An 18,666-nucleotide genomic window follows, 5' to 3' on the forward strand; every position below is an offset into this window, starting at 1 on the left:
ATTATAAAAGATATTTTTAAATCTTTAAGACCCTAAATAAGCTTTATTCATTTAGGGTCTCTGCCCACAAAGAGTTGGAAATCCTGAAAATCAGGAGACTTTGGGTCACAAATCTGATATATGAGAAAATGTAGAGAGTTTAAAAATTAAAATTTAATCCTAGCCAATTGATATATGTCTCGTTAATATTGCTGTAATGCAGTAAAATTATTAGAGATTCCTACACTAAAATAAAGAGCTATCCCTATTTCTATGTTTGGAACGTTTAATTTTAGTATAGTCTGTTTATGTCTCCTTATATTATAGACAAATATAAGAAAGAAACATTTCTAATAGTCACGAGTGAAGGGGATACTTTAAAAACTACAAATATTTGCCTTTTCTTTAACAATGATCTCTGAAAATGTTAATGATGCAAAATAGTAACTATTTAAAGAAAAATGTGGGCTTGTTAACATTTGAATGGCATGTGAAGATCATATAGAAACACAATATTAATTCAATGAAGCCATTTAAAATTTGATATTTGTTATTATTTTATCAAGGGAATGGTAATTGAGGAGTTTCTGGTTGTTTTATCCCATGGCATCCTTAGCATAAGAGGCCATTCCTTTTTACCTTAGAAATTAACCAAGATAAACTGGTTATACAGATATGAGGAAAGTAACCACCCATTGTCAATAAAGAAAACTATTAGGCTATCTTTTACATTCCAGAGATTGGGTTACAAAGAATATTTTAGAATAAATACATCAGATATATCATTAGCCAGAGAACATCTTTGAAGAGCAATGATTTGCTGGAAAGGAAATTAAAATGTTGGTACTCAATACATGAAGGTATGTAAATTCAAGTAACCACATTTTAGAGAAATGAATTGAAAACTATTGCAATTTCAGTGTGCTTTTAGAAAGACAACAGAGAGAATGATTTCCACACTTGGAATTAATTTCTTAAAAAACAGGATCTTGATATGTGGCTGATGTTAGGCCCTCCTGACCCAGCAACCTGAAGACCCACTGTGAAGAGCAGCAGTCAAAGGAATTAGGGAAATCCTACAGTGTGATCAGTTTTTCTGCTGCAGGTAAGCAAAGAGAATCCCTTTGCACTGAATAGGCCACTGAGCTGCATTACTGCTTATTAATTCCTCATCATTCCTGCCTCCTTTTATGTTCTCCCTGAATGGCTAGGTTTGCGGGGCTAAGAACTTTATTTCCCACAATCCCTAGCAGGAAGAATCTGGGCTCTCTTCCACCAGAGAGACTTATTCATGGAAGATTTGGTTTCACAAGGGTCTTTGCACTTGTCCTGAAAACTGCTAGCCTTGGTGTTACAGCATGGTGACCTTTAGCAGTCCTTTCCTGGGGGTTTTAAAACTTCCTGATGAGGGTTTTGTAAGTACAATTATTTCCTATAGCAAACCACTTCCTGCTTAAAATACCTAGGTGACTTTTTGTTTGTTGTCTGATTTTAGAGCTCTTGGTCTCCTTGAATTTGTTGAACGCTGGCAAGAATTACATTTTGGGGAACGGAACAATCGGGCCTTAAGGGCTGCATTCTCTTATTCCAAATAGTGAAACATGAAGAATGAAACAACATTGGCAAGAAATTTGTTGGGTAGACAGAGAAAAAAAAGTAGAAGAAATTATACTCAGTAAGAAGTAACCTAAGACTTAAGAAACAAGCAATGATAGGAAAGACATACAAGTCAAAAAATAAAGAGAACAGGAAAAAGGATTTTAAATTTTTTTAAGAGAATCATCAGGGTAATAAAAAGAATCAATACAAATTAATAAAAAACATAGAAAAGGGGAGAAATAAAAAATAAAATGGGGCTGGGTACAGTGGCTCACACCTGTGATCCCAGCACTTTGGGAGGCCAAGGCGGCTGGATCACGAGGTCAGGAGTTTGAGACCAGTCTGACCAACATGGTGAAACCTTGTCTCTACTAAAAATACAAAAATTAGCTGATCATGGGAGTGTGTGCCTGTAATCCCAGCTACCCAGGAGGCTGAGGCTGGAGAATTGCTTGAACCTGGGAGGTAGAGGTTGTAGTGAGCTGAGATTGCACAACTGCACTCCAGCCTGGGCAACAGAGTGAGACTCCACTTCAAAAAATAAAAATAAAGTAAAAAATAAAATAGAATAAAAAAGAATAAATGTGGCACATATACACCATAGAATACTATGCAGTCGTAAAAAAGAATGAGTTCATGTTTTTTGCAGGGACATGGATGGAGCTTGAAACCATCATTCTCAGCAAGCTAACACAAGAACAGAAAACCAAACACTGCATGTTCTCACACATAAATGGGAGTCGAATAATGAGAACACGTGGACACAGGGAGGGGAACATCACACACCTGTGCCTGTCAGGGGATTGGGGGTAAGGAGAGCGAGAGCATTAAGACAAATACATAACACAATGGGGCTTAAAACCTAGATGATGGATTGATAGGTGCAGTGAACCACCATAGTCCATGTATACCTATGTAACAAACCTGTATGTTCTGTATGTGTATCCCAGAACTTAAAGTAAAATAAAAAATAACAATAATTTCAATTTTCATTTTAGATTCAGGTGGCACATGTGCAGGTGTGTTACATGGGTGTACTGAGTGATACTGAGGTTTGGGGTAAAAATGGTCCTGTCACCCAGGCAGTGAGCATAGTACCCTGAAGGTAATTTTTCAGCCCTTTCCCCCTGCCTGTTTCTCCCCTCTAGTAGTCCCCAGTGTCTATTGTTCCCATCTTTGTGTCTATAGGTACTCAATACTTAGCTTTCATCTACAAGTCAGAACATGTGGTATTTGGTTCTGTTTCCATGTTAATTCACCAAAGATAATTAAACATAGCTTTTAAAAAGAAAATTTCCTTGATCATCTTCTATTTCTTCTACCTCTTCTGATCACCTTCTACCTCTACCAGGATATTGACATCACCAGCACTCATATATTCCTGGTGGAGATGTCAGTATCCTGGTTTTATCCTGAACTCACAGTGTGCTCCGGGATACATTGCTCCTATTACAAACTCATTGCCCACTGTACTATTCCTCAGTAGCTCCGCTTACATCTATAGTTATCCATTTATTACCATATTTATTTGCATAATGTTCATCTCCATAGCCTACTTAGAGGTCTGAGACAGTATCTGACTTGTTTAGTATTTTATCCCTGGCATCTGGAATACGATCATTAACAGCAGTATGTATCATCATAGATGTTTAAGAGACATTTAACAAAATTTACCACAAAATTTATCACAGAAACTATTATCAAAGTAGAAAGAGGGATACTTCCTTAAATTACACACAGACCCCCAAAACCTAAAATGCAATAAAAAAAAATTACACACAGACACACACCCATCAAGCTAAAACCCAGCATCTTTTGTAGGAGATGGAATAGAAACTTCCATTAACCTTCAAAACAAAAGAATGTCTTCTATTACTATTGTCATGTTGGAGGTCCTAGTTGATGAATCTAGACAAAGAAAAAAGCAACACATTTAAGAGAAAAGCAGGAGGTGAAATAATTATGTTTACTCTGAAAAATGAGGCAGACAGTGAGATTTTGCTAAGGAGTTAGGTACAAAAGTAACCTACCAAACAGTTTTCCTTCTTTAATTTTTAAAATGTAGGGACAGGGTCTTACTATTTTGCCCTCGGTGGTCTTGAACTCCCGACTCAAACGACCCTTCTGTCACAGCTTCCTAAAGTGCTGGGATTATGGTCATGAGCCACCGAGCCTGACGCCAGTCTTCCTATATACAAACGGCAAGCCTTCAGAAAAGTTAACAGAAGAAAATATCTATTTACAACAGCACAATCCCAAAACAAAACTCTCAGAGATAAATGTGCTAAAATATGCACAATCTATATGAAGAAATCTTTCAAAAACTGCCAAAGGATGCAAAAGCCTTCGAAGGCAAAGTAAGCCATGCTGCATATGTTCTTATTGAGAAAAGTTCAACATTAAGCAGGTGTCATTGTCAGTACCAAGCCAGGGTGTGAGGAAGTGGAGCCCTCACACATGCTGGTGCACATGCAGAAAGCATGGCCACTCTGAAAGACAGCTTGGCAGTTTCTTAAAAGGCAAATATATATTACTCTATGACTCAGCAAGTTCACTCCTAGGTGTCTACCCCAGGGAAATGTAACATAGGTCCGCCCACAGAGACTTGTACTTGAATGCACGTCAAATGATGAATGAATAAACAAACTGCAGAATGCTGCTACCATGGAAAGCTACCTAGTACAAAAGGGAAGGAAGCACTGCTACAGGCTACAACACAGATCAGTCCTGGAAACACTATGCCTAGTGAAAGTAGCCACATGCTAAAGACCACAGGACATATGAATCTATCTGTATGAAACATCCAGAACAGAAAAATGATGGAGACAGAAAGTAGGTTAGTGGCTTTGTGGGGCTGGGGTTGAAATGGGGAGTGACTGCAAATGGGCGCAAGGAATCTTCTTGCATGGATGGCCTCACAGCTCTGTAATTTCCTAAAAATTACAACCCGTGGGCCACGGGTTGGACAAGCTTGATTTAGGCCAAATTAAAAATACGTGGCAGCTTCAGGCTAAATTCAACAAAACTGAGTTTTGTTTTCTCAAGTTTGCCTCTATGTAGAACTTAAATATGCTTGGAACTCAAAATATATATCTTAACTTTTTATCTGTATGCTAATATTTAATATCCTAAGGACAGGAGGCAGTGCATGGGCAACTGAAATCCAGCCAGTAGAGCAAAGAGAGATCTGCAGGAAGGCCAATGTCTTTTTCTAATTCCTCTGGTCAATGAGATCGAGATATGGATTTACTTGCCCACTTAATATCATGAGTCTTAACCTTCTTCCTGTATTGACTATTTTTTTCAATTGAGTTCAAGTCAAAGACATTTTCTGAGCACCCACTATGAACCAGGAACAATGCTAGGTACTAATGATGAAAAGAAAACAACATAGAGTTTTAGCCAGCTTGCTCTAGGCCACAACACAGCAATGCCAGTGTCAGGAGACTGCTCTTCACAAACAACCAAGGACTGCCCAGAAATCTATGCTGTGCAGTCTCCACCAATGAAATTCTGAAAATTAAATGCTGTATTGAATGCACAAATAAAACCAAAAAATAAGATGATAAGATTTTTGGACACAGTGATAGATCTGGGATTAGAACCTACAGTTATTGACTGTGAATTCAGTGTCCTTTACACAATATTAGATTATCTCCAAATTAGTCAGGGTTCTCTTAGAGGGACAGAACTAATAGGACATATGTATATATATACACACATATATATACACATATATATATAAAGGGGAGTTTATTAAGTATAGTTCTTAGAGGGACAGAACTAACAGGACATATATATATATATATATATATATATATATATGTACACACATATATATAGTGTAAGTTAACACTTAATAAACTCCCCCCTTTTTTTTTTGAGACAGAGTTTTGCTCTCGTTACCCAGGCTGGAGTGCAATGGCGCGATCTTGGCTCACCGCAACCTCCGCCTCCTGGGTTCAGGCAATTCTCCTGCCTCAGCCTCCTGAGTAGCTGGGATTACAGGCACGCGCCACCATGCCCAGCTAATTTTTTTGTATTAGTAGAGACAGGGTTTCACAATGTTGACAGGATGGTCTCGATCTCTCGACCTCGTGATCCACCCGCCTCGGCCTCCCAAAGTGCTGGGATTACAGGCTTGAGCCACCGCGCCCGGCCCCTTTTTAATATATATATACACACACGTATATATGTGTATATGTACATATGTATACATATATATGTGTATATATATGTGTGTGTGTGTGTGTGTGTGTGTGTATATATATATAAAGGGGAGTTTATTAATAAAGTATTAGCTTACACAATCACAAGGTCCCACAATAGGCTGTCTGCAAGCTGAGGAGCAAGAAGGGTCAATCCGAGTCCCAAAACTGAAGAACTTGGAGTCTGATATTTGAGGGCAGGAAGCATCCAGCATAGGAGAAGATGTAGGCTGGGATGCTAGGCCCATTTCTCTTTTCCATATTTTTCTGCCTGCTTTATATTTGCTGGAAGCTGATTACATTGTGCCCACCAGATTAAGGTGGGACATGCCTTCCCCAGCCCAGTGACTCAAATGTTAATCTCTTTTGACAACACCCACACGGACGTGCCCAGGATTAACACTTTGTATCCTTCAATCCAGTCAGGTTGATGCTCAGTATTAACCATCACAAGTTCCCCTCCTTGTCAACTTAAACCCACACGCATCTCCTGAGATCATACAAAATCTTCAAATTGAGACAATAATAAGGTCATAATCATGCCTAACATATACAACTATCCTTTATACAACTGGAAATACACAAATTCCCAACCAAAATACCATTATATAAAGTTAACAATACTTAAAAGTTGATATGAAGTCAAATCTTATATCACATGATAAAGGAAAAGGAAATAAAATGAAAATATTTTCTTAGTACAAGTGTATACGTGCACAATAATGTTTTTAACAAAGGAAGGAGGAAATACTCATGACAGTTATATTCCTTGTTTCTGCATCTTGTCATGTGGTCATAGCTTCATTCCTGAAGGATCTGGGTCATTTGTAGTCCTGCCTGGATTGGGCTGTCATAGTTTCCCATTGACCTTAGTCACAGGGCATGGTAATATTAAGAGATGCTCAAATGGAGCTCCTGTATTCCATGCATACTCTTCCTTACTTCCATTGTGGAGTAGTAGACTAATTTCATCATGATAGTTTGGGTCAATCACCCCAGTCAACACTGTAATTCCCTTCTTAGCCTGTTGACTTAAAGGTAGGAGGAGCCCAAAGTGGCCAGGTGGCAATCTTAACTTCCAGTTTAATGGAATTGTTTTCCCTCTGGAACTAAGACCTCCAGGCCAGCAGAATGCAATGTTGTGCGAACAGGAAACAAAATTTTGCTAGTGGATCACTAGGGGTGATGGTGAGTGGCATCACTTCTGCTTCCACCCCTTGATTCCTGGACCCGTGAATCCTGGCTATGGAAAAAACAGTACCATATATTGGACGCTAATTCAGAGAACACATGGCCTTTTGTAGAACTTTGCTCCAGCCCTGAAATGTATTATCATCTAGTTGGCATGTAATTGTGACTTCAAAAGGCCATTCCACTGTTCTGTCAATCCAACTGCTTCAGGATGATGGGGAACATGGTAAGACCAGTGAGTGCATTGTTCCTCAGTAGAACAAGAGGTTTTTTTTTGTTTGTTTATTTGTTTGTTTGTTTTATTTTAGGTGTATACTATATCCAGCATTTCTCCCTATGCTATCCGCCCACCCTCCCCACCCCCTGCTGTCCCTCCACTACCCCCCCAACTGCCCCCAGTGTGTGATGCTCCCCTCCCTTTGTCCATGTGTTCTCATTGTTCAACATCCACCTATGAGTGAGAACATACGGTGTTTGATTTTTTGTTCTTGTGTCAGTTTGCTGAGATGATGGCTTCTAGATTCATCTGAGTCCCTACAAAGGACATGAACTCATCATTTTTTATGGCTGCATAGTATTCCATGGTGTATATTGTAAGGTCGGCTGCCTCACCAGGAGCTAAATGAACACACTTATCTCTCCCCATGCTGGCCTCTCCATACTGACACACTTATCTCTCCCCATGCCGGCCTCTCTATGCTGGCTCCCCACACCCACTCCTATCTGGTCTCTCTATGCAGGCTCCACACACCCACTCCTGCATTCCTCACTCAACCCCTTCAAAATTTAAAAAGCCCACCAAAGATTTGTCCAGTGGTAGCTTAACATTGACCTCCCCAGCCGGTCAACCCACCAGTAGTCCTGCCTGGCAATCAATGGTAGCTCGCCCCATCGGCAACTTGACTTCCCCTCACCAATAAAACTGTCTGCTCTTTGTTTCCCTAGTGATCAATCAAACCCCCTCACCAATGAAACTCACCAATGAAACTGTCTGCTCTTTGTTTCCCTAAAGACAAATCAATTACCTCCACTCCCTATAAAACCCCACACCCTGAGAAGCCCAGTGCAACTTCTCTGGCCCCTTCCCAGACCACAGAACCTCACCTGGGAGCTGAATAAATTGGATTCTCATTTTCTCACACTGGCCTCAGTTTCCTCATTTTGACTCAGCAATATACCTTACAGCTGGTGCCGAAACCTGGGAGGAGTTGTGAGACCCCCTCCTAAGGGGAAACCGACTCCTCCACCTGAAGCCGGACCAGGGAGCCGCTCTGCCACAAGGTAAGACTTCTGTTGCCCATAGCCTCTCCCGCTGCCTGCCTCTGGACTCCCTGTCTGTAACTGCGGCCACGTCAGGGACTCCTCCCCACCATGGGCCCGGGGCCCCAGTTCCATTCTGAGGACCTGAGTGTAGAGGAGACGTCCCTACACTCTTGTCTTCCCCCTGTAAGGGGTCTGCTGAGGGTCAGGAACCTGAGGGAGACATCCCCATCTTCCCGAACCCTCTCCGGTGTTCGGTAGTGCAGTCCAGGATGCCTACCAGTCATCTCCGCAGCAACGAGTGAGACTCGGGTAATCAGAAGCCCTGTTTATTCCTCCAGGCCCTAGGACCTGGATCAGACCTCGGCTCCTAACCTCAAAACTCGCCCTTTGGCAAGCCAGCTCCCACTAAAATATTTTCAGTTTCTCTTTCTGTTTCTCCTGTTCCCAAGTGAATGTGTAAGTGAGTTTTTCCCTTCCAGTAAAATTGTATCCTGCTTTACAAGTTTTATAAGTTTACAAATTCTTGTATTCTTGTTCTCTATTGCTGATAACTGTAAGTTTCTACAGTGAAGGTCATGAAAAATGCCCAAGCAGGCAGGACTCTGGCTTTCTAAAAACTGTAGCAAAAGGGAATAGATAAGGCCTGTGCTAAAATCCTTGAGCTCTACAGATAGCAAACATCTGGGTCACATAGCAACTGTCACATGTAAGCCTAAGTTAAGTACCTATTACTGCTTAATGAATTGCCTTTGTTCTATGCCTGCAAACTTGTTTTAGTGCCACTGTGTATTTCATGTATAAAAAGCCAAGCCGTGTCTTTGTTAGGAGCTTAGTATTAAGATGCTAATCTGCTGAGCCAGTGGCCACCTTAATAAAATCATCCTGTTTCTCACACACACACACACACACAAAAAAAAAAACTACTCTTCCTCTCCTCTATAGCCTAGCCACAGTATCCACTGGACAACCAGTCCAAGTGGCCTCCAGAGGGCACGCTTAACTTTAATGTCCTCACTAATTTAAACAATTTTTGCCAAAGGAATGGCAAGTGGGCTGAGGTTCCCTACATCCAAGCATTCTGGTATCTCCGCGTCCACCCCAAACTCTGTTCCTCTTGTACTACAGCTCAGGTGCTTCTAACAAAGAACCTACCCAAACAGCCTTCAGCCCCACAGGCAACCCCTCCTCCTCCTTCTCTGATCCCAACTTGCCTGAAAAACTCTCCCTACCCCCAACCCAACCTAATAATCCTCCACCCTATGTGGAACCCCAAACCCCTCCTGCTTCCCCAGGTCTTAACCTCTCCGGTCAGTGCCCACACTCGCTCCCACAGTGCTCCCACCAATGGGGGTTCCCCCCTTTGTCCTCTCTATAACGAATCTCAAATCCCTTCTGCTCCTCCCCTTTCAAAACCCCAGCCACCTCCTGCCCTCCCGAGTCCTAATGTAACCCCACCCACTAGTGCTCACATTCACGTGCACGGTGCATCCACTGATGAGAACTCCCTCCTTTATCCTCTCTGTGAGATGGCTGGAATGGAGGGTGTAGTCTAGGTACACGTTCCTTTCTCTCTCTCTAATTTGTCCACCATTAAGAAATGCCTAGGGTTATTCTCCACCAATCCTACTGTTTATATTAAAGAATTTCCCAATTTCACTCAGGCCTATAACTTAACCTAGCACAACATTTATGTAATTCTGTCCTCTACCCTTACTCCTAATAAAAATAACTGCCACCGCCAAGACCAAATGCTGCAGAGAATCCTAGCAGACATGCAAGGTGCAGCTCATAAGGTACTTAATTATAATAAGCTACATGAAATAACTCAAGGTCCTACTAAAAACCCAGCTGCCTTCCTTAACCAATTAACCAATGCTATAGTCCTACATACCCAAGTAGACCCAAACTCCCCAGCCAGAACCACCCTCCTAGTGGCCCATTTTATCTCCCAGTCAGCACCAAATATTAGAAAAAAACTAAAGAAAGCAGAGGAGGGCCCCCAAACTCCCATACTAGATCTGGTAAACTTGGCATTTAAAGTTTTTTAATGGCCGGGAGGAAAAGGTTAAGGCCATCCGCCAGGCCCATTTACAGCAACAGGTAAGCCTCCAAACCCAAGCTATCGTAGCAGCCCTAAGGCCGGCAGCATGCCCAGCATCTGGTGGGGGAAACTCCTCAAAGTTCCTCCAAAAAGGTCCCGTAAGACCTGCCCAGACTGCTTCAAAGGTCCCACCTGGGCCCTCCTTCAAATGTGGCCAAGAGGGACACTGGGCCCAGCAGTGCCCCTGTCAACGTCCACCTCCCGGACCCTGTCCAATCTGCAAATAAACTGGACACTAGAAGGTAGACTGCCAATTCTGTACTACAGGCTCACCCCCTGCATCTCCATGCAAGGGGCAGGCCAGTCCAAAGGATGCAGTCCCTTCGCTTAAACTCCTTGGCCTCATGGATGATTAACGCAACCCAGACTCGAAGACCCCCATCACCCTTGCTGAGCCCAGGGTAATGCTATGAGGAGCGGGTAAGTCCATTTCCTTCTTAATGGACATGGGGATTGCCTATTCTGTATTGCCTTCCTACTCAGGGCCTAGTATACCTTCCCAGGTTTCAGTTATGGAAATTAATAAAGAGCCTTCCTACCCTAATCAAACTCATCCTTTAGCCTGTGTCCTCCAAGGACACCCCTTTTCTCACTCTTTTCTAATCATACCCTCATGCCCAGTTCCCCTATTAAAACAAAATATTCTCCAAACTGTGGGGGCCACTATCCAACTTACTGGCCCCCATACTCAAACCCATCACCCACTCACCTCCTACTGCCCCTCCTAACCAACCCTATGCCCAGGCTCAATCCCTTGTCTCAAACCCCATCCCTCCTAATGTAGTTAATCCCTTAGTGTGAAATACCTCTAAGCCTGTAGTGGCCAGACATCATACACCAGCTAAAATACTTCTTAAAAATCCTACCCACTTTCCCTCACATCCTCAGTTTCTCATCTCAAAAACCCACCGCCAAGGCCTAAAGCCTATTATCACCTAACTCCTAGCACAGGGACTCCTTATTCCTACCAGTTCCCCTTGCAACACTCCTATCTTGCCAGTCCAAAAGCCGTGCGGCTTTCACCTGGTTCAGGACCTGTGCCTTATCAATAAGGCAGTAATTCCTCTCCACCCTGTAGTTCCCAATCCATACACCCTATTATCAAACATTCCCTTCACTACTTATTTTACAGTTCTTAACCTCAAGGACACCTTCTTTATCATTCCTCTTCACCCTAAGTCCTATTTCCTCTTTGCCTTTACTTAGACCGATCCAAACACTAACCTCTCACTAACCTCTCACAGCAGTTAACCTGGATGGTCCTGCCCCAGGGCATTAGAGACAGCCCTCACATATTTAAACAAGCATTAGTAGCTAACCTAACCTCTTGCCCCCCTCAGCCTAGTCTCCTCTTACAGTACGTGGACAACCTGCTGCTTTGCAGCCCTTCCCTCTCCATGTCATGGCAGCATACTGCCACTCTTCTTAATTTCCTTAGGTCTAGGGAATACCAGGTTTCCCCCCTCCAAAGCACAGCTGTCGGTCACCTCGGTAATCTATTTAAGTATTCACATTACTCCCCAAATTAAGGGCTTAACAATAGACCATCAGAAGGCACTACTTGCACTGCAGCCCCCCGGAAACAGCTAACAAAACCCTCTCCTTTCTAAGATTTGTGGGATTTTTCCATCACTGAATTCCTAACTTCACTACTCTGGCTAAGCTCTTGTATGCGGCAGCCAAAAATACCCCCAGAAAACATAGCTAATATTCCAGCCCTATACCTGCATTATCCCTAAAGTTATAAAACAACTTGGCTCTGTGAGCCATACAATCCTAGAAAATAAAGCCACCCTAACTAACCAAATCAAACCCTCAAATAACACCTCTCATCCTTTCTCCTAGTTAACTCTAGTACAGCAGGGAGCCAACATGTTAAACTTAACCAAAACCATAAACCTCACTCACTGCTTTTTATGCGCCTCTCTCAGCAACTCCCCCCTTAGCCGCAGTTCCCCTCAGGTCCAACTTCAATCTGTCACAGTCACCTACAGGGCTTAGCACCACCTTAACAAATATCCCCTTGTTCAAAATACACTCTCAAAATTTCTCTCTCTCTGCTATAAGACAGCCAGCAGCTCCAGTCCCAGCTGCAACACCACAATAAAAATAAAAACCTCCCTCTATGCACCACCAAAAAAAAAAAAAAATACTTTTAATGTAATGGAACCCTAACCAAAATTATCAAAACTTCCTCCCCATTCCCCTTTGTGCCCGTCACCCTAGTCCTGCAACTAAAGGTGTATAGACAAGCTAATTTCTATCCCTCCTTCCATCTTCCCCTCAGTGCCAAAACAAATGAGCTGTTTTCCTCCCAATAGTAGTCAGCCTCTCCCTAGCATCCTCTTTAGCAGCTGCTGGAATTGGAGGCGGTGCCTTAAGCTACAGTGTCACTTCAGCTGCTCAACTGGAAAACAAACTCCGTGTGGCCATTGAAGCATCAGCTGCCTCCCTGGCCTCCCTCCAGCAACAAATCATGTCACTAGCTCAGGTAACTCTCCAAAACTGACGGGCCCTTAACCTACTAACAGCGGAAAAAAAGAGGTACCTGTCTGTTTCTCCAAAAACAGTGTTGCTATTACATCAATGAAACAGGCCTAATAGAAGAAAATGTCAATGCTCTCTATCACCTCAAGGAGGACCTCCTAAGAATACCAAGTGCACCAAACTTTCCTCTTAACTGGTGGCAATCTCCCATATTCACCTGGCTAGCTCCTGTTATCATTCCCCTAATTGTGGTTTATCTTCTACTAATGCTGGCCCCGTTCTTTCTTAGGTTTTTACAAGCTCGCATGAAAAAATCTCCAGAGTGGCTGTAAATCAGATGCTACTTCACCCCTGTGTCCAACTCCCAACCAAGGCACCGGCCAACTAACCTCCCCACTCTGCCCCTGTTCAGCAAGAGGTAGCCAGAAAGAAGCAGCATCCTATATCATCAAAAAGGTTGGGATGTAAGGCCGGTTGCCTTGCCAGGAGCTAAATGAACACACTTATCTCTCCCCATGCCGGTCTCTCCATACTGACACACTTATCTCTCCCCATGCCGGCCTCTCTATGCTGGCTCCCCACACCCACTCCTATCTGGTCTATCTATGCAGGCTCCACACACCCACTCCTGCATTCCTCACTTGACCCCTTCAAAATTTAAAAAGTCCACCAAAGATTTGTCCAATGGCAGCTTAACATTGACCTCCCCAGCCGGTCAACCCACCAGTAGTCCCGCCTGGCAACCAATGGTAGCTCGCCCCATCAGCACCTTGACTTCCCCTCCCCAATAAAACTGTCTGCTCTTTGTTTCCCTAGTGATCAATCAAACCCCCTCACCAATGAAACTCACCAATGAAACTGTCTGCTCTTTGTTTCCCTAATAATCAATCAACCCTCCTCACCAATGAAACTATCTGCTCTTTGTTTCCCTAAAGATGAATCAATTACCTCCACTCCCTATAAAACCCCACACCCTGAGAAGCCCAGTGCAACTTCTCTGGCCCCTTCCCGGACCACAGAACCTCGCCCGGGAGCTGAATAAATTGGATTCTCATTTTCTCACACTGGCCTCAGTTTCCTCATTTTGACTCAGCAATATACCTTACATATATGTGCCACATTTTCTTTGTCCAGTCTATCATTGATGGCATTTGGGTTGGTTCCAGGTCTTTGATATTGTACACAGGGATGCAATGAACATACATGTGCATGTGTCTTTATAGTAGAACAATTTATAGTTCTTTGGGTATATACCCGGTAATGGGATTGCTGGGTCAAATGGAATTTCTATTTCTAGGTCCCTGAGGAATTGCCACACTGCCTTCCACAATGGTTGAACTAATTTACACTCCCACCAACAGTGTAAAAGTGTTCCTATTTCTCCACATCCTCTCCAGCATTTGTCATCTCCAGATTTTTTAATGATCACCATTCTAACTGGCGTGAGATGGTATCTCAATGTGGTTTTGATTTGCATTTCTCTAATGACCAGTGATGATGAGTGTTTTTCATGTGTTTGTTGACCTCATGTATGTCTTCTTTTGTAAAGTATCTGTTCATATCCTTTGCCCACTTTTGAATGGGGTTGTTTGTCCTTTGCTTATATATCTGTTTTAGTTCTTTGTAGATTCTGGATATTAGCCCTTTGTCAGATGGGAAGATTGCAAAAATTTTTTCCCATTCTGTTGGTTGCCAGTTCACTCTAATGATTGTTTCTTTTGCTGTACAGAAGCTCTGAATTTTAATTAGATCCCATTTATCTATCTTGGCTTTTGTTGCCATTGCTTTTGGTGTTTTAGTCATGAAGTCCTTGCCTATGCCTATGTCATGGACAGTTTTGCCTATGTTTTCTTCTAATGTTTTTATGATGTTAGGTTTTATGTTTAAATCTTTAACCCATCTGGAGTTAATTTTAGTGTAAGGTGACAGGAAGGGGTCCAGTTTCAGCTTTCTGCTTGTAGCTAGCCAGTTTTTCCAACACCATTTATTAAACATGGAGTCCTTTCCCCATTGCTTGTTTTTGTCAGGTTTGCCAAAGATCAGATGGTTGTAGATGTGTGGTGTTGTTTCTGGAGCCTCTGTTCTGTTCCATTTGTCTATGTTTCTGAGAACAAGAGTTTTTAATTTCACAAGTATTTGGTCTTATCTCACTAAAAGGACAGTGTTGTGTCAGGCACACAGATATCTGGTGAAGGTGTTAAGGTCCACCCTGAAATGATTTATCTGGTCAGCACATTTCTCTCTGTCTCAAACTGCCAAGATGCTTTTAAAAACATTTTCAAATTTTACATACCATAATCTGAGGAAACTCCATTCTTCCTCCATATTTTGAAGGGAGTGGTATCTCAGTCTCATAATAAAAAGTGTTATTATTGGGCCTGGCACAGCGGCTCACACTTGTAATCGCAGAACTTTGAGAGGCTGAGGCTGGTGGATCACCTGAGGTCAGGAGTTCAAGACCACCCTGGACAATGTGGTGAAACCCTGTCTCTACTAAAAATACAAAACTTAGCTGGGAATAGTGGTATGCACCTGAAATCCCAGCTACTTGGTAGGCTAAGGCAGGAAAATTGTTTTAACCCAGGAGATGGAGGTCTTAATGAGCCGAGATTGCACCATTGCACTCTAGCCTGGGTGACATAGGTTGTACCACTGCACTCTAGCCTGAGCGACAGAGTGAGACTCCATCTGAAAAAAAAATAAATACTGATACTGAGCCACCTGCCACCAGGGATTTCACATAAATAATTATAGTGTTTAAATGTGACTGTTATGTCATATCTGCTCATTAGTTTAATGCAGTTTACAGGCAAGGATCAGTATCCCTCTGGATATGAGGGAGAAGATGATGATATGGATGCTGCCTTGAAGAAAGAAGTTGGTGACATTAAAGCATCTACAGAGATGAGGCTAAGAAGATTCCAGTCAGTGGAAAGTAGAGCAAATGATGTCATCTTCATCAGGACACTTGGGATAGGTATGGCTGATGCTTGTTAAGATTATCCATCCCATAACATTTGAGCATCTTCCTGTCTCAGAGAACACTGCTTATAAAATGGCTTCTTGGGCATGGCTCAGATCATTTGATCGCAGCCTCTGTACACTGTATTAGCAGTAGGCCTATGGAGAGGTGGAATGAGGTGGTAGATGTAACGTTGGCTTAGGAGTGGAAACCTGGCTTTGCTGCTTCCTTCGTATGTAACTTAGGGCGGAACTAGTGTGCTTGTTCCGTCCCTACGGGGCAGCTGCTACTCAGCTTCCGCCAGTTGTTGCTGTTTGGCAATGCAGGGCCAGATCTTCCCATTTTTTGAAAGAAGTTGGAAATCTGGAGTTTTTCTATTTTTTCAATGTGGCCAACTAATTTAAAATGTTTTGAAGCAGTCCCAAATAGACTTGTATGTAGGCAGGTTGCAGCCTGAGGACTGCCTTTCATGATCTTGTGCCCAGCATGATTCGGGATTCCTTCTGGGTCTGATATTTAGACTTCTGCTCTAACTTAGCTAATAGATTAATTAAACTTTTTAAAGTGATTCACAGGTTTGTCTGTTTTTTTGTAAAAATGTATGAATTGTTTAATGTTTGTTACTCTGATAGTTGTTGTTATAGGAATACAAGAGCATGTTGTTAAGTTGAAAACCCAGGACATCACAAAATGATAACAATATTGTCTAAGTAAGCAGTTGTTTCTAGTGCAAGCAGTAATAATCATGAAAAGTTAAAATATTAGATGCAGTATAGGTACATATTACTCACTGAAGAAATACTAGTTGGGAAAATATAACTAGGTAGATACATTTAAAATTTATTATGAGAATTTCTTCTTCTGTCAACTATGTTATTGCCAGTAAAATTCATTTTAGAGTTCAATTTTTTTTTTTTTTTTTGAGACGGAATCTTGCTCTGTCACCCAGGCTGGAGTGCAGTGGTACGAACCTCTGGTCTCCCAGGTTCAAGCAATTCTCCTGTCTCAGCCTCCCAGGTAGTGGGATTACAGGCACCTGCACCACACCTTGCTAATTTTGTGTTTTTAGCAGAGACCGAGTTTTGCCATATTGGCCAGGCTGGTCTCAATCTCCTGGTCTCAAGCAATCTGCCCACCTTGGCCTCCCAAAGTGCTGGGATTACAGGCGTGAGTCACCATGCCCAGCTTAAAGTTTAATCTTTAAAATGAGAAATTATTTTCTTAACTGGTTTGTTCTGTGAGGATTTTTTTCTTTTCCTTTCAGAACATGAGAAAATGGTGCATCATATTCTCCAGGATATGTACAAAACCAAGAAGAAGAAGACTAGAGTTATTCTATGAATGTTACCCATCTCAGGCACATGCAAGGCTTTATTAGAAGATATGAAAAAGTGTGCAGAAACATTGCTGGAACCCTTGTCTAAAGCGCCAAACAAAGGGACACAGATTTTGTACAAACCTCAAAAGAGTCATATGAATAGAGAAGTTACCAATGAATTGGCAAGTATGTTTCTCTTAGTGATTTTCATAGGCATTCAATGGTAAACACTCGTTCTTGTTTTTAAGAATTTTTTTTTTTTAAGTTTTAAGGCTTACGTTTTTGAGTGTAGGACAAATATATTAAAATGTTCTTAATATTAACTCTAACTGATTTCATTATGTTGGATATGAGATTTCCTGGTAGTTGAATAAAATCTCTAACTCTGAATTTTCTTTAGAAAAAAGTACTTTAGTAAATGTCTTAGGGTTTCATTTGTATTTATGGCAAGGGATCAGCGTATTTGAAGTCCACTTAGAAGAATGAATTAGTATGTATCTTGTTTTAACAAGAAACAGGGATGAAAGATTTTTTCTATCTGTCAGACTTAAGGGTATCCTCCTCAGGGACATGTTTTCTGTTTTTGTTGCAGGAATAGTGGGCACCCTTAATTAGAAAATAAAGTTTATCTCACTAATCCACAGTACACGGTGGTGGTCGTAGAAATCATCAAAGCTGTCAGTTGCTTGGGTGTTGACAAAGATTACATTGTTTAGAAATACAATCTTCAGGACGTGGTGAAGAGCCCTGAGGATCCGTCACAGCTTAACCCAAAGCAGGAAAACGGTAAAGAAGCTAAATTGGAATCTGCTGACAAATCAGAGCAAAACAACCCAGCAGAAGGAAAAAATAACCAGCAAGTGGTACCAGAGAATAGTGAGGAGCTGGGGCAGACAAAACCGAAGTCTGATCCGCAGGTGGTGAATGAGGGAGGAGCCAAACTGGAACTTGCAAGTAAAGCACGAAAGGATCCAAGTCAAGTGGATCCTCATAGGAGGTCATTTCGTGTTGGATGTGGGTTTGTCAACTGGGGTTCTACCTAAAATTGTGACTAAGAAGACTGTTTTTTATTTGTGTGCTGCATAATGCTGTTCTCCCAGTTGCAAACAATGATTTTGCAGCCCTATTAATAGTTTTGTTAGGGATCTTTTAGCCCTATATGGTAGTATGTATAGGCAGACCCATGGGCTACTTTTGCACGGCGAGGAGGATGGGAGAAAGGGGGTCGTTGACCTCTCCCAGGCTGCCCTTATGCAGTGCCAGCTGACCTATGGGAGTGAACTGACCGTGAAGTAGAAAATAGAGGGAAGTTTTCATTCTACGAAGGAGTTTTTACACACCACAACTCAGCTTCCCCCCGGCCACTTTGTTGTGAACGTTGCAAAAATGTGGAAATATAAGTTAGAAGTGAATTGTTTAGTAAAGTTTGTGTACTTCTTTGATTTTCTTGTTTGGTTATGTCTGTTTTTATAGTTTATTAACATTTGTGTGTAGCAAAGCTGACAGTTCAGTGCTGCAATTTTGGAAGGCAGGATGTGAGAAAGAAGAGACCCATTTT

General features: G+C 42.0%; 1 pseudogene; it reads left to right on the forward strand.

Annotated features, from left to right (window-relative positions):
* The first annotated feature begins 15,679 nt into the window (after positions 1-15,679).
* LOC105731145 (THUMP domain-containing protein 1-like) lies at positions 15,680-18,438 on the forward strand (annotated as a pseudogene).
* The last annotated feature ends 228 nt before the right edge of the window (positions 18,439-18,666 follow it).

Source organism: Aotus nancymaae, unplaced genomic scaffold (assembly GCF_030222135.1).
Source record: "Aotus nancymaae isolate 86718 unplaced genomic scaffold, 86718_ANA_hifiasm-v0.15.2.pri h1tg000016l, whole genome shotgun sequence".
In the NCBI taxonomy this organism is placed as follows: Eukaryota; Metazoa; Chordata; class Mammalia; order Primates; family Aotidae; genus Aotus; species Aotus nancymaae.